Genomic DNA, 14,432 nt, shown 5'->3' on the forward strand with positions numbered 1-14,432 from the left:
AGGCAGCAACTTTTTTTTTACAGTGTATTTATATATTTAGTTTAAAAATTTAAACCAAAGGTTGAGTTTGTCCATATTTGAAACAACCAAGCTATATAACCCTCAAATATGTATTTAAGCATTTTGTGAGGGAGACCAACTCGATTACGTCATTCATGGTGCTTCGTGGGAATGGCTGTTCCTTGCAGAGCTCTTTTTGGTGCGATTTGACAAATTCACAGCTAATTTGGTGTTAGAGTTGGCCTATGTGCTGAAAAGTTGAATCCAATTAACATTTTGAATCACTTTTTTAAGCTTTCCTGTGAATATCAGGAGAACTGCGGCCTCCACATGTAGTATTAGCCAGCAGCTGTGACAAAATACTGAATAAATTAACTTCTTCCAGAAAGACTCGGGAGATAAAATGATGTAACAAAAGCATATATTTATTAATAGCCCAGCAAGCAAATATTTATAAAGTTCTTTGGCGTAGGCCCCGCCCGTAGCACGCAATCCGAGGGTAGCGGAATCTACATTTCTTGCCTGAATACGAAGGCAGGGGCGCAGCCGACCCCGGGAGGTATGGGAAGGGACCATCCTGGTGGTGGTGGGGAGGATGGAGGGGAAGGGACCATCCTGGTGGTGGAGGAGAGGATGGAGGTAATTGTTTTGCGTCAGCATCTACGAACTGTATAAGTCTCGATATTTTATACTGCAAGTATTAGAACATGATTGATTAGGTGTGAAGGCAATAAGTGACGTAATGATTGAGTCATCCTGGCAGAACTTATGCTAAAGATTTCATATTTAGGGTGCTTTCACATTGGAAATTTAGTTCAGAACGGGGCACGGTTCGCATTAAAAATCGCTAATGTGAACGCTGTCACGCGGACCCAGGTGCCCACTAGGGGACCGAACCCGAGACTACCTGGAGGATGTGGTCTGAGTTTGGTTGCTCCCGAACCATGCCGTCAATGTCGCGTGAATGTGAAAGCAATTTGGGTGCGCACTTGTTCAGGAAGTAAAGTGACCTGCGCATGCGTTTTAACTGATTATGATGTATTTAGTTAAAGCTGCAGTCCGTAGTTTTTCCTCTTTGACGCCATCTCTGTTCGAAATCTATATATATATATATATAAAATACACTACCGTTCAACACATTGGGATCAGAAATATTTTTTATATATATATTTGATTAAATATGTGGCAATCTGAGGAGAAGGCCTTCCACAGCTCGGTCCTGCTTGCTTCTAAGATTTCTTTAACAGCATAGAGAGTTTCCCATGCCAAAATCACTGTTGGCTCTCTCCCTGAGGGTTTTGTAAGGTGCGGTTCTTTGTGAAGCTGCTTTGGAAGAATATGTATTGTAAAAAGCGCTATACAATTAAACTGAACTGGATTTTTAACATGACAGGTTGAATAGGAAAACTGGCAAATTGAGTTTCTAAATGTCTCTTGATTGATGTTTTCATGCTCTTAGCAGCCAATACTTACGTAACTGTACAAAACACATTGTAGTTTACATACTGACGAGCCAAAATATTATGACCAGTCACAGGTGAAGCGAATATCATTGATCATCTCGTAACAAGGCCACATATTAAAGTCAAGTTGGATTAGATGTAAGCAAACCTGTTGGATGCAGGAGAAATGGGCAGGAATAAAGATCTCAGCGACTTTGACAAGGGCCAAATTCTGGTCTGAGCCAAAAGAAGGTCTACTGTGGCACAAGTCACACAAAATTGTAATGATGGTTATGGGAGGAATGTGTCACAACACACAGTGAATCGCACTCTGCTGTGTATGAGTGCAGACCAGTCAGAGTGCCTATACGATGACCCCTACCCATCGAAAGCACCTACAAAGGGAACTGGACCTTGGAGCAGTGAAAGAAGGTCGCCTGGACCAATGAGTCCTGATTTATTTTACATCACGTGGATGGCTGTGTGAGTGTGTGCTGTTTACCAGGGAAAGTGAAGTACCAGGATGCACTTTTGAGATGATGACAAGCCATCTCACACACGTGCCACCTACCTAAACATTGTTGCAGAACAGGTACATCCCTTCATGACAATAGTGTTCGCTGGTGGAAGTGGCTCTTTCAGCAGGATAATGGACACTGCACACATTGTTCAGGAATGGTATGAGAAACATGATGAGGAGTTCAGAGTGTTGCCCTGGCCTCCAAATTCCCCAGATCTCAATCCAAATGAGCATTTGTAATGTGCTGGACCAACAAGTTCAATCCACAGCGGCTCCCACCTCACAACCTACAGGACTTGAAGAATCTGCAGCTAATGTATTTGTGCCAAATACCACAGGACACATTCAGGGGTCTTGTAGATTCCATGGGCCAGCGCTGTTTTGGCAGCACTTTGTGGACCAAAAGCATAATATGCAAGTGGTCATAATGTTTCGTCTCATCGGTGTAAACCATATTTATCACTGTTGAAAAGGAACCCATTTTTAACGGAGACTGGGTTGTATTATTATTTTTTGACACAGTAGTATTGTGGTGTTGTTTTTTTGCATAAAAAAAAATATTATTATTTGACATCCTCATAATATCAACATAAAGATATTAGAAGTGTTTCTCTTTTAAAATATTGATAGCAAGGTTGTTTGATAGTCTAACTACGTAAAACTATGTGGTCAGATGGATATTATTATTTAATCAAATTTTGGTCCAGAACCCTTAAATTTCAACATATGAACCCAGTCTCTAGATCTCTAGATCCAATAGTGGGTTGAGTTGCATCATCACAATGATATCAGAGGAAACTGTCCTCGTTGGTCCGTCAGCTGGACGTAAAGCTGTCCTCAAAGAAATCTGTTTCAGCGATATGAGATCAGCGACTTCATAAGTGACAAAGAGCTAGTTGATTTGATCATGTACACATGACTAGCTTCACAGTTGTAGTGTTCTGTAATTGCTCTCTCTCTCTCTCTCTCTCTCTCTCTCTCTCTCTCTCTCTCTCTCTCTCTCTCTCTCTCTCTCTCTCTCTCTCTCTCTCTCTCTCTCTCTAGTATAATGTATTTAGCTGGACACATGATAATAATGACTGTGTGTGAGGACGTGTTTGCTTTCATTATCTTCCTTCCTGTACAATTACGTGGAAACCTGTTCCCGGAAGCCTTACTATAGTCTTCTGACTGCTGAAAAGATGAAGAGATGGTAATAATAGGGATGGAGGGATTGTTTCACTGTGTATACTCTATGTGTAAAGGCGCAAGGTGTCAGTGTGCCTTCACAAGTTTTTACTATAATTAATAGTACAGCTCGCTGTCATAACCATGCGTGAGAGGTTTCCTTAATCGTTTGGCAAATTCTCTACAAATCCCCACAGCCTAAATCCGCCTAAATCTCCCTCCACATTTTCCTCTTCTCCTTTCTTTCCCCTTTTCATTTTTCTTATTTAATTTCCTTCTGTTCTCTTCGACCATAGTCTTTGTTTGCCTTTGATGGCCGTTTGTCTTTGCCCTGAGTACTCTTCCAATTTAATCGTTTGCTCAATCAATCTGTTTTCTATCCTCCTAGTCCACTTTTCTTTTCTCTCCATCCCCATCCTCCTTGTCTTCACTCCAATCATCTATCTGGCTGTCTGTGTGTCCGTCCGTGACTCTCGCCCCCCTCCTCCTTCTTCTCTTCCTTCTGGTGAATGTCTCTGGGCTCCAGGCTGTCAAAGCCGTTGAGAGCAGCAGCAGTCTCCTCCGATTACACCGTGTTTGGGATTACTGCGTACGTGCTCCAGCCCGTTCCATCTGCTCCCAGGCTGATTTTCCGCCCCGTCTCTTGTAAAAGTCGCTGCAGTCGCAGCCAAGCCTCAAACCAGCAGCGCCTCGTGTGTGTGCTGGAACTTGCATGTTCGTGTCTTCTGGCCACATGTGCTCAGCATGGGTTGAGGTCAGAGATCCGCCGGGCTGTGTACGTTTGGCTAAACCAGGGAATGTGTTCAGTTGGTCAACCACAGATACACGTGTATGTTACACCGTGTCAACACTAGACCTGGCCGTTGACGCATCGCATCCGCCGCAACAGCTAGAAGCTGTCTACACTGGAAGCGACCATTGCAGTTCCCTTTCTCCTTCCTATTCGAAGTATCAAGATGCTTGGAGTACGTCATAAATAGAACAAGGCATCAGTTTACTGTCAGGGATTTGTTGTGACGTGTCTTGTCACGTCACATCCAGTGGAGACAGCATCACTGATAATAATGGGTTCTATTGTCTTTTATCGCATCGCGCCACTTGCGTCTGGTGTAGACACGGTGTTACAGATGTTAGAGATGTCACAGTAAAGGACATTTTCATCCTGGCTAATAAACTATCGACAACTGATAATACCAATAGTACTGGTTTGTGTGTGGAGTGGGCATTGCATTTAATTTGTGGGCATTAGGGAGCCGGTATGAATATGCGCAGTATTGAAATCAAATAATTGTTGGTTTTTGTTGGGGTTTTCTTGAGAGAAGTCTCTTATGCTCACCAAGGCTGAATTTATTTGATCAAAAATACACTATCATTTAAAATATAGTTTATTCCTGGGATTTCAGCAGCCATTACTTCAGTCTTCGGTGTCACATGATCCTTCAGAACTAATTTCTAATATGCTGATTTATTGCTCAGTTATTAATAATGGTTCTTATTATCAATGCTTTTCTGCTTCATATTTTTGTAGAAACTGTGATGACTTTTTTCAGGATTCTTTTTTGAATAGAAAGTTCAAAAGAACAGAATTTATTTGAAATTACTTTTGTTAAATTATAAAAGTAATTAATTTAATGTGTACTTGTCAAATAAAAGTATTAAAGATCTTATACTTCCCCCAAACATTTAAATTGTGTGTATCAAGTATATCAAGGTTTCTACAACCAGATTTAGCGACACAACTGTTTTCAACATTGATTATAAAAATAATAATAATCATAAATGTTCTTGAAATGAGAAAGATCATGTGACACTGAAGACTGAAGTAATGATACTAAAAATGCAGCTTTGATATCACAGGAATAAACTACATATTAAAATATATTCAAATAGAAAACTTTATTTTAAATTGTAATACTATTTCACAATATTACCATTTTCTGTATTTTTGACTTTTGACAGCCAGTATAATGACTAGAAAGTTCAAAAGAAGCACAATTTATTTCTTAGTGTAAAATCGCAGTGCATTTTTTAACACAGAAAATCTGTAGTTCATTCCAGTGGGATTTTCTGAAAAGCTTGTCAGCTCTAGCAACAGTAGCCAAGGTCAACTGAGGGTTAATTACAATGTATACTGGACACTGGTGTAAAGCATGACCTCACACAGAGTTAGATTGAGATTTCCTTGGCCACTGGTCCATACCTACCAAACACATTAAAAGTTCAGTACTTCTTTGGCCAAGTTTATCTTTTCATCTAGATCAATGGTGTCTAATAACACAAACCTTAAATCTGGTTAAGCTTTACTGCATGTTACCGGATTAATACCCAGCTACAGGAGTCCAACAAAAGAAAGAAATTGAACACAGGATTTATTCTGTCATTCTTTTACCAGGAAAGACAAATGTGAGCCCATTCTAATTTGATGGTCTTTGTGGGGGGCAGTAAGAATGAAGAGTCTTCTCAAAACGAATATCACATCTTGACACCACAGTAATTTAAATTGAAACAGAGAAAGTATGAGGGAATTTATGCACCCTGATTTCTCCTCTCCTGTAATATAGTGAAATTTCAACATGAGAATTCCATCATATTGTGTTCCCTTTTTTATTTTATTTTCTTCCATACGTTTTCATTTGCATTCATTCGTACATCAAGGTCATATTAACATAACTGGCAAAATATTAAAAGATTTTACATTTCTTACTCTCCTTATGACTTTCACTCTGAACCGCTTATCTACAACGACCGCACTTTGCTTGCTTCAGAAAAGGGGGGATAGAGTTATCAAAAAAAGAAATGGAAAGAAAAAAGAAGCCCCTTTTGCATAAAATTGTAAGTTAAAAAAATCTAAAACAGTTGCTGAGGAACTCTAAATAATCATTATGCTTTTGGAGATGAATACATTAACATAATTTAGAGCTCTGGAAGTAATCACCAGTCTAAGAGTGCGAGGTCTCCCCAAGGGGCTTGTTTCTTTCTGGCCTGTCACTCAGTTTAAACCCTGACCCTCCTAGAAAAAGGATTGCAGAACCCAAGCCCTGTGGTTTCCTCTAAGACTTACCAACAAGATGCAAGGTAGGGATTAGTTCATTGCTTTGTCAACTGTATAGAAGCAGCAAGAAAAAGTTAGTGGCAGAATATATTTCACTAACTACCATTCAGACATGCTGTCATTGAGTTTGCAAATGTGGCATAGTAGCTGTTTCTTTGGTGGCCCTCAGGGGCATGATGTATCGCTGTTAAAGAAGCAAAACAAAACTTGACAGGGTGACAACATTAAGCTGCAAAAGCATTTTCTAAAATGCTTGATTTTTCATTATTTTCCATCTTGCCAGTAATCTTATCCTGCTGAAAAAACAGCCTGAACCAGCCTAAACTGGTTTGTAAACTGGTCTAGTCTCGTAGTGTGGTCTAGTTTGCTGGTTTTAGAGGAGTTTTGAGACACTTGTTAGTTGGGGAGGCTTGCTGGTTGACCATCTAAAGCACAGCTGAAGACCCCACCATCTAGACCAGTTTAAAACACCAGCAAAGACCAGCAAATCAGAATACCAGGTTATGCTATGGATGTTACTGCTTTTTAAAGCATGAAGGTATAGTTTTACTGAAGAAAAAAAAGCCATCTTAAAGGGTTTGTCCTCACTCATGTCACTCTAAACCTCTATGACTTTGTTCTGTGGAACATGAAAGAAGATATTTTGGCAACCAAACAGTTTTAGTTCCCATTGACTTCCATTGTTTGTCCATACAATGGAAGTCAATGGGAACCAAAACTGTTTAGTTGCCAAGATTTTTCAAAATACCTTCAATTATGCTCTACAGAAGAAAGAAATGCATGCTTACAGGTTTAGATCAACATGAGAGAGAATAATGATGACTGAATTTTCATTTTTGAGTGAACTATCCCTTTAAGCTGGTTTGCTGGTCTTAGTTGGCCTCCTGATTAGTCTGGTCTTTAGGTTGGTTTTAGTGGGTTTTGGGCACTTTCACTTTACTGTCCAGCTTAACCAGGCTGGGAGACCTTAAACCAGATTAAGATCTACAAACCAGCTCGGGCTAGTTTTCCTCATCTTCATTCCACTCCCTTTGTAATCACAGACTGCTAACAGAGATCGGAGCTCCGTTGATGGTTGTGGAGAGAGGGAGAAGAAAAAAAAAACACAAGGCTCATTTGCAAATGCTGGTGAAGTTGTGTACTTAAAACTCTCCCTTCATCCTCTCTCTTATTCACTCTCTCAGTCACTTTCTCTCTCACACGCTCCTCATAAAATCCCCATATTAGCATATTCTTCGTCTCAAGTTCATAAAGAAGCACATATGGACTTGGCGTGCAGAATGCTGTCCATTTAATGAGCGGAACTCTCAATCTCTGATATCAGCCCAAAAGTATGTGTGTGTGACACTCTGTATTGTACGGTCTCCAGACATCACATCCTCAAAGCACACATAAAGCAGTTTATTATTTGAGAAGATGAATGAAAGGAAGAATAAAGATGTTTTTGGTGCTTCTGAATCGATTGTGCAGAATGGACTGTGTGGCAACATTGCAACACATTATGTAGCTTTTCTTCCTCTGCGGTTTGCATTGGCTGATATGAAGGCCTGAGAGATGTGTCTGGCTCGTTTTAACTGCGAACACAGATTCCATTTGAATACAGTGTGATAGCGCCGCTGTGTCGTGTTGTGACTTCCATTGGCTTTCCTCGTCACAGGCCTTTTTTATGCCACGTTTGTGATGCGAGTGGCAAGATGCTGCTTAGGGGAGGCTTGTGTTGACTCTTTCTGTCTCAGCACTTGCAAAAATGGGAAAGAGAGAAACACACCCTAGACTAATGCATTTCTATGTCGTATGTGTTTCCTTTGCAGCGTGTAGCATTGCAGGTCTCATAGTCAAATGTTCCAAATTGTGCTGGTAATATAATGAATGATTATATAATAGACAGGATATCACCAATTGCAGTCCATAATAGGACAGAAAAGTATATTTTTCTATATTTCAAAAGCATTTCCAAGTCTGTCGAGCACATCTAACATGGATGGTTCACAAGTGTGATTGTTATTCATCATATCCTGCAGGGTTGCCATAGAAGTTTTAGTATTTGGAATCTGAATTGAATCTGAATCCGAATCTGAAATTTAGTAACCTGAATCTTTCAAGGAAGATTAAAATCAGATTTACCATTTTTTTTCCTTTAAAGAAAATGCAGATTACCAGATTATATTTCATCTCCCTGCATTGTGAAAACAATTGCATCATTATCATTACTGTAATGCAAAAAAAAAAAAAAAATAGTTTAAAAAAAACAATTGTATGTGGGGTATAAGTTCAAAGATTTGGTGTTGGTAAAAGTTTTTCCTTCATAACTCCAAGTTGAAACCAGTTGTGCTGCTTACAATGCTATTTTAGTATTATTTATACCGTATTATAGTTTTTATTCATATTTTGAATATATATGTATATGCCGCTCATTGGACCGCAGTACTTATAATAATACATTTTAATGATCATGTAAAGATGAGGAGGGCATGTTACTTCTGTAAAAACTGCGTGTTTCATTTTTTTATGGTCCTAAAAATATAGGCTTCATTTTTTTTTTATTGCAAAATATAGTTTTAATTGTCAGGTGAAATGTGTTCTCATAAGATTCACTGCTAGTTCAACTGTGATAGTGTCTCTGTAGAAACCGGGGAAAAAAGCGAAAAAATAAATATTTGTATTCCCCTACCAGCATGAGAGAGATAAAAGCAGACGGTTATTCTCAATCAGGAAATAACCTCCCTTACCGAATGCCTTCAGATTACAAACACACTTGTAGAAGAAGTGTATAAAAACAGTGCTATTCATGTAGCGCAAGCGTCTTTATATAGAATTGTCTGAATGACGGCCAGTGAGCTGTTGACACTGCGCTGAATCTGCTCCCCGGGGTTTAGATAATGTGAAGATCTACTGATGGTTGCGAGACTGACAGAACGTGAAGGGGGCCTGAAAGAGAGCGAAGATGAGAAACCGTGAAAAAGAGCTAAAGCGAGAACAATGCTGTGTTTTGACTTGGCTGACTTTCTGCTAACCAACAGAATGAGTGAATAAAAGCTCTTCGCCCGACAATCCGAGGACAGGGGATAGAATCGCGCAGACGTCGGGAAAGAGCCAGATGAAGGGAATGCACACAGCTGTCTCCCAACAGAAGGAAGCCGCGCTCTCCTGATGTTACAGGTGCAAACCCACTCCTTTTCTTCTCGCTCTCTTTTTCTCTCCCACTGAAGGTTGTCTGGCGTAAACGCCCTCAGTAAATGTCAGAACAAGCTGCTGCTCTTCCCAGACCACGCAGTGGGAGAACCACCAACCTCATCGCCTTGGCAACCCCTTGTCTCTCATCCGAAAGAAAAAGGCGAGGAGGAGGAGAAGAAAAGGGCTTTTATGCTGCTGACCCCCCTCCTTTTCCCTGCGCACACACTCAGACATGCCCATCAACACTCCCCGAGAGACCCTTCTGAGACCTGAAACATGTGGGTGAGCTCCCAGGCTTTCTGAAAAGACTGGAGAGAAAAGAGAGCACTGAGAAAAAAAAGAAAAAAGAAAAAAAAAACTTTGCCAGGGAAAATGTTGTAGACCTATATAGACTTTGTTAGACCAGCTAGACTGCTGTTAGGACCATTCTAGATTGACAGATAGGCAAATTGGTAACACTTTACAATAATGTCAATAACATGAACTATAATGATCAAAAATACTTGTAAAGAATTTGTTAATCTGAGGTACGTTTACAAAACAACGATGTACTAAAACGTGCATTTTTTGCATACAGATGAAAATGTTGCAAACAATGATCTCCGTTCACATGGATCCACGGAAATGACTAAAAGAGCTGTATTATTCATGCCAGACAAGTAGTTGCGGATGCCACTCTGCAAAGAAACACTACACGCCAATAGACTATAGACGATAAAAGTATTGCTTTCAAAAACTTGAATGTGAAACCTGTTTTCAAAAGTTTACGTTTTCAGGCTCCTGAAATGCCGTTGTCTTGTAAATGAAAGACCAAAACACTTAAAAAGTTTTGAATTTGTAGTTGAAAATGGTGTTGTGTTAAAGGCCCCTTATTTAATGTTAATTTTTAACATTTACTAATAATTAAATACAAAAGTTGGATCTCGTAATATTATTTAATGGGACCTAGCTAACATGAACTAACAACTGTGTTTTTATTAACAAACTTTAACAAAGATTAATAAATACTGTTGCAAACTTATTGCAAATTGTTAGTTAATGCATTAACTAACGTTGACTAATGGGACATTATTGACATTGTAAGTGTTAGCAGTGATTTAATAGCCAATTTTTATCTACTGTTCGTCTGTGACTTTGTTTGTTAAAGCAACTTGCTTGTGTAAAAGACTTTAGACTAAAAACAACATTATTTCAAGCAGAATTCTCAGAATAATTGCTAAATTGCGTTTACTTTTGTACAAAAGTAAAAAAGTTCTTACAAAAGTAAAAAAGTTTACTTTTGGAAAAACTTAAGAATTGGTAGATTGGTAGTATTATAGATGTCTAACTACAAATTCTGTCATGAAATTGTATATGGTGCATGCTGATAGGTCCTTAACTCAATCTGTTTGCAATCACATCATTCTCTATAGGGCACAGCTGATTGGTTCCTGCTGTATCAGACGCCAATGAACTCGCTGCTCAACCTTCAAATACTTGGTCAGCATTTGCTATAGCAGTTCCAATGCGCTTTCAGAAACCCTCCTCCCTCCCCATCTCCACCTGTATAGATCTGCTACTGGTAATTCATGTACGCTATATTGTGCAGCAGCAATATGCCGTACTTGCTCACAGCAACGTGTTGTGTATGTATTGGCAGTAGCAAGTCCCGTACTTGCTCTGCAGCAGCAAAGCAGATCTATTCTGCCAAGACCAAACATATCAACATCATCCCAAACACTCTGAGAGTTGTCATGACAGAAATAGTTTTAAAAAACACAATTCAGTATGAAAATGTACAATGACATCTCACTTTCATCTAGGTTTTGTATTCTTTGTATCTGTAGATTTTTACTTGAGTAGAAGATTTTTTTGAGTATCTCATTTCTGACTCTCTAATGGCACCGAAAAGAATTGCAAAAATAATTATATTTAAAAAATTGTACCTAAACTATTTACTAATCTGCCATTGGGTGGCTAAACAGATAGTCACACCCCAAGCTCATGCCATCACTGCTCCTGTGCCAGTTCACACCCATTAAAAAAAAACAACAAAAAAACATGCTTACTTTTTCCAAGTAAACTGGGAAAGTAAACCGTATTTTAAGATCCAAATGCAGTTCAATGCTGAATTTCTCAAAGTATAAAAAAGTGCATATAGGACACTTATAGGGGTCACTGGATGCCCATTTTACACAAGTTGGTATGATTCTTAAGGGTCTTCGTGTAAAGTTTGTAACATGCTTTGGTTAAAATTCCTCATTGGTTGTGTAAAACAACACCCTTTAACCTCCTCAAAAACATCTCTGTTCACAGCGACCCGTTTCGTGCATGTGAGCAATGAGCAACTCTCTTCCGTGGGGCGTGTTGATACAAGACACATAAAGTGCTGCCTTGGTGGACAGTATACAAATGGCTGATGGCTGAAATATGCTAATACGGGACGTCAGTGGTCGTGGGCGGAGCATGAGCAATATGACATCATATTGCTCCGAAAATCCAAACGGCTTGATTATTGAGAGTGTTTAGGCTTTTTGAGGATAAAAACAAGGAGTGAATGGAATTTTTTTCATTGCATGGTGGTTGTGTCCACACATTACAAAGACACATTTAAATGCAAATACCATATACAAATGAATTGTGCATCCAATGACCCCTTTAAGGCCAAATTATCTATAAAAGCAAAACTTTGAATGCAGTCTGTCTCTTAAATTCAGCTCCTATGATTCATTATGGACATGAAAAATGTCTTATATATTATTTTTTTCCCCTCCCTACTGTGTGAGCTCCATATTCTCTGTGCAGAGCAAGCCTTATGTGTCATCAGACCACATGGGGCCATTTTGTTGGATAGTACTTTGAGACTGCAGGTGCTCTCTCTATAATGGCTGCTGGGACTGCATTTCTTTCTCCAAAGTGCCCTGTCTTTCTCTTTCTCGCAGTCTTTCTCTCCATATGTGCCACCTCTTACTGCGTCCCTGCAGCTCAGCTGAGCTCCTACCTCTTGAAAACTGTTGTTTGTGTGTTATTTTTCATGAGAGAGTGAGAGTTTGAGAAGAGGGTGGGTGTGTAGTCTGGCTTTATGGCGATGTTTCATCAGGTCGCTGTGGCGACAGCGTTTAGCAGAGCTCCTTAGGGAGAGAGGAAACAACTGCAAGAAAAGTAGATAAGAGTGAGTGAATTAATCTATTATTATTTTATATTATTATTTAATATATATTATTTTTTATTTATATAAAATAAATATTAATTGTCTGACTGCACCACAATAATACATACATTTACTTTACATTTACATACATTACATTCACATAGTAACTCATTTACTGTTTTATTTTTTTTATTTTTTTCAGTTGGTTTTGTTTTGTTTTATTTTATCTTAAAATAAAAATGTTAACACTGATTGGCCGAGAGCACTATAATAACACATACAGTACGTTTTTTTATTATATATTTATTTAATTTAAATTTAGTTCAAATATTAATTAGCTGACGGCACCTCAATAACTGTAACAACTATACAGATGAAGCACACAGACAAACATAGATTTTAATGATAAACAAGGTTTAATCCAACAGCAGGTAAACAGAATGTAACAGCTTTTTAGCATTCACACTAACACACGAACAGCTGACAAGACTTAACTGATTGGAAACCACAGAGACTAATGAGAACAGGTGCAGACAAGATAGAACATAACGTTATAGTGACATTACACCCCCCTTGGAAAGGCGCGTCCTCGCGTCGTGATGACAACAAAACAAAAACAAAAAAAAACTGAAAAAAGGGCGGAGGCTTCGGCGGAGGGCATGGAGCTGGGGACGGACTGGATCCTGGGGACGTTGGCCAGGGACACCATGGTGGCACAGAAGGGGGGAGGAGCCAGAGTGGAGTCTGAGCTGACGGGCAGGACGACACCTGGGAGCAGATCAACGGTGGCGGAACCTTGGGTGGCTGGGGATCCCGGGGAGCTGAGTAGCCGACGGACCATGGCGAGACCATAGACCCGGAAGACGGGAGGTAAGCCGCTGATCTGCGGGAATGAGGTGGTGATGTGGGGATGGATGACCGGGGTGACGATGTGGTGAGGGAGACCGACGGGGAGCTCAGAGGAAGGGAGGAGTCCAGGGATGCCGAAGGGGTGCAGGGTGAGGGTGCAACCCGAATCGCGGAAGTCCGTGGCTGCCGCTGGGCCTCGACCGCTAAAGGCCGCTAAAGCGAGCCCAGCGGAGCTTCCAGGCAGACAGACTGCAGAAGCGATGAAGGAGTGGTGGGTCGAGGGGAGGGTGACGGGCTAACAGGACGAGGTGGTGGTGTGGGCCTGGAGGCCCGAGGTGCAGCCGGGGACTCAGCCTCTAGATGAGCTGGTGGCAGGGGAGCTCAAGGCGCAAATGATGAGCCACACGGAGCGAGCGGCGGTGGCAGAGCCGAGGAACTACACGATACCAGTGGTGCCGACGGATCCATGGGGCTGGTCGTGACCAGCGAAGGAGACTGGATAAAGATGACAGGCAGGGATGCGGACGGATGACTTCCGGACGGAACCGGTGAAGAAGATTATATGAGGGTGGGGAATTGGGTGGGAATAGGATCCGCGGACCACAGGTCTATCAGGTTGTAGTCCACTCCTGGCTCTGCGATGGACTGACCCACCTGCGTCGACTCTGGGACTGGTTCCGGAACGACCCCAGTGGGCGCCTCAGGTTCGCTGGTTGTGAGGGAGATGTCGCCATTCCGGATCATCCAGGCCAAGTATCCCACATATTTCCGGTTCTCCGGGAGCAGGAGGAGACGCAACGCTGGTGAGTCCATGTTGATAATTTTGCTCGGTTATTCTGTCACGACTAGGCAGATGAAGCAGCCAGACAAATGTAGACTTGAATGGTAAACAAGGTTTAATCCAACAGCAGGTGAACAGAATGTAAGAGCGTGTTAGCATTCACACAATACACAAACAGCTGACAAGACTTAACTGATTGGAAACCACAGAGACTAACGAGAACAGGTGCAGACAAGAAAGAACATTTGTGACAATAACATTCAGTTTACTTATTTATATTTTATATTTATCACATTTATTATTTAACTTTATTTTAA

This window comes from Siphateles boraxobius, unplaced genomic scaffold, assembly GCF_051911475.1.
Source record: "Siphateles boraxobius isolate OS27281-9 unplaced genomic scaffold, OSU_SipBor_1 6, whole genome shotgun sequence".
Classification (NCBI taxonomy): Eukaryota; Metazoa; Chordata; class Actinopteri; order Cypriniformes; family Leuciscidae; genus Siphateles; species Siphateles boraxobius.